The following is a 3,148-nucleotide window of genomic DNA, read 5'->3' on the forward strand; positions in this document are numbered from 1 at the left end:
TAGAGGGCGTCTCATTTGCCAAAATCAATCTTGTCTTAGCAGGTACTATCCCCGCCCACCCGCCCTTTCTTTTCTTCGAATATGACAAATTTTGGCCAATGAGATCCCTTTAAGACAATAGACAGCGGATGGGCGGGGCTAGTAGTTGCTAGAATAAGACCGATTTTGGAAAGTGACGTACCTTCTAAGGAAAGAGAGGGTGGGCGGGCGGGGCTAGTACCTGCTAAGATAAAACGGAATTTGGCAGATGAGATGCACTCGACAAAAAGAGAGGGCGGGTGGGCGGGGCTAGTACTTGCTAAGATAAAACTGATTTTGACAGATGAGATACCCTGGAAAAAAGAGAGGGCGGGTGGGCGGGGCTAGTACCTGCTCAGACAAGACTGATTTTGGCAAATGAGATACTCTCTAAAAAAAGAGAGGGTGGGCGAGTGGGACTAGTACCTGCTAAGATAACAGTGATTTTGGGAAATGACATACTCTCTAAGAGAAAAGAACGGGGCTAGAATCTGCAAAGAAAAAACTGCTTTTAGCAAATGACGTATCCTCTAAGAAATTTAATTAAATTATTATAAAAAAAGACTTACTAGTGGCTTCAAAGCACTTTCAAATTTTTTCCAAACAGCAATACCTAGAACCAAGAATTCGTCTTATTTTATCAGGTAGGTACTCTATATCCTTAGAGGGATCTCATTTGCCAAAATCAGGCTTTCTTAGCACATACGAGCCCCGCCCACCCACCCTTTCTTTTCTTAGAGGGTATGTCATTTGCCAAAATCACTCTTATCTTACCAGGTACTAGCCCCACCCACCCGCCCTCTCTTTTTTTCGAGGGTATCTCATCTGCCAAAATCAGTTTTATCTTAGCAGATACTAGGCCCGCCCACCCGCCCTCTCTTTTTTTCGAGGGTATCTTATCTGCCAAATTCAGTTTTATCTTAGCGGGTATTAGGACCGCCCACCCACCCTCTCTTTTCTTAGAGGGCGTCTCATTTGCCAAAATCAATCTTGTCTTAGCAGGTACTAGCCCCGCCCACCCGCCCTCTCTTTTCTTCGGATATGACAAATTTTGGCCAATGAGATCCCTTTAAGACAATAGACAGCGGGTGGGCGGAGCTAGTAGTTGCTACAATAAGACCGACTTTGGCAAATGACATACCTTCTAAGGAAAGAGAGGGTGGGTGGGCGGGGCTAGTACCTACTAAGATAAAACGGAATTTGGCAGATGCGATACCCTCGACAAAAAGAGAGGGTGGGTGGGCGGGGCTAGTACCTGCTAAGGTAAAACTGATTTTGGCAGATGAGATACCCTGGAAAAAAGAGAGGGCGGGTGGGCGGGGCTAGTACCTGCTAAGGTAAGAGTGATTTTGGCTAAGAAGACATCCTCTAAGAAATAGAGGGTGGATGGGTGGGGCTAGTATTTGCTAAAAAAAGACTGATTTTAGCAAATGACATATATCCTGTAAGAAAAAAGAGGGTGGGCGGGCGGGGCTAGTACCTGCTAAGATAAGATTGATCTTGCCAAATGACATACCCTCCAAAAAAATGAAGGATAGAAGATGATTTGGCAAGATTAGTCTTATTTTGGCAAGCATTGCCCCCCCTCACCCACCCACCCTTTATTTTCTTGGAGGGTATGCCATTTGGCAAGATCAATCTTATCTTAATATGTACTAGCCCCGTCCACCCGCCCTCTCTTTTCTTTGAGGGTATGTCATTTGCCAAAATCAGAATTCTGTAGGTAGGTACTAGCCCTGCCCGCCCACCCGCTCTTAGAGGGTGTCTTATTAGCCAAAATCAGTTTTATCGTAGCAAATACTAGCCCCGCCCACCCACCCTCTCTTCTCTTAGAGGGTATCTCATCTGCCAAAATCTGTTTTATCTTAGCAGGTACTAGCCCCGTCCACCCGCCCTCTCTTTTCTTTGAGGGTATGTCATTTGCCAAAATCAGAATTCTGTAGGTAGGTACTAGCCCTGCCCGCCCACCCGCTCTTAGAGGGTGTCTTATTAGCCAAAATCAGTTTTATCGTAGCAAATACTAGCCCCGCCCACCCACCCTCTCTTCTCTTAGAGGGTATCTCATCTGCCAAAATCAGTTTTATCTTAGCAGGTACTAGCCCCGTCCACCCGCCCTCTCTTTTCTTTGAGGGTATGTCATTTGCCAAAATCAGAATTCTGTAGGTAGGTACTAGCCCTGCCCGCCCACCCGCTCTTAGAGGGTGTCTTATTAGCCAAAATCAGTTTTATCGTAGCAAATACTAGCCCCGCCCACCCACCCTCTCTTCTCTTAGAGGGTATCTCATCTGCCAAAATCAGTTTTATCTTAGCAGGTACTAGCCCCGTCCACCCGCCCTCTCTTTTCTTTGAGGGTATGTCATTTGCCAAAATCAGAATTCTGTAGGTAGGTACTAGCCCTGCCCGCCCACCCGCTCTTAGAGGGTGTCTTATTAGCCAAAATCAGTTTTATCGTAGCAAATACTAGCCCCGCCCACCCACCCTCTCTTCTCTTAGAGGGTATCTCATCTGCCAAAATCAGTTTTATCTTAGCAGGTACTAGCCCCGTCCACCCGCCCTCTCTTTTCTTTGAGGGTATGTCATTTGCCAAAATCAGAATTCTGTAGGTAGGTACTAGCCCTGCCCGCCCACCCGCTCTTAGAGGGTGTCTTATTAGCCAAAATCAGTTTTATCGTAGCAAATACTAGCCCCGCCCACCCACCCTCTCTTCTCTTAGAGGGTATCTCATCTGCCAAAATCAGTTTTATCTTAGCAGGTACTAGCCCCGTCCACCCGCCCTCTCTTTTCTTTGAGGGTATGTCATTTGCCAAAATCAGAATTCTGTAGGTAGGTACTAGCCCTGCCCGCCCACCCGCTCTTAGAGGGTGTCTTATTAGCCAAAATCAGTTTTATCGTAGCAAATACTAGCCCCGCCCACCCACCCTCTCTTCTCTTAGAGGGTATCTCATCTGCCAAAATCAGTTTTATCTTAGCAGGTACTAGCCCCGTCCACCCGCCCTCTCTTTTCTTTGAGGGTATGTCATTTGCCAAAATCAGAATTCTGTAGGTAGGTACTAGCCCTGCCCGCCCACCCGCTCTTAGAGGGTGTCTTATTAGCCAAAATCAGTTTTATCGTAGCAAATACTAGCCCCGC

The sequence above is a fragment of the Zophobas morio genome, unplaced genomic scaffold (assembly GCF_036711695.1).
Source record: "Zophobas morio isolate AGI-343-1 ecotype UQ-CSIRO unplaced genomic scaffold, CSIRO_AGI_Zmor_V1 ptg000026l, whole genome shotgun sequence".
In the NCBI taxonomy this organism is placed as follows: Eukaryota; Metazoa; Arthropoda; class Insecta; order Coleoptera; family Tenebrionidae; genus Zophobas; species Zophobas morio.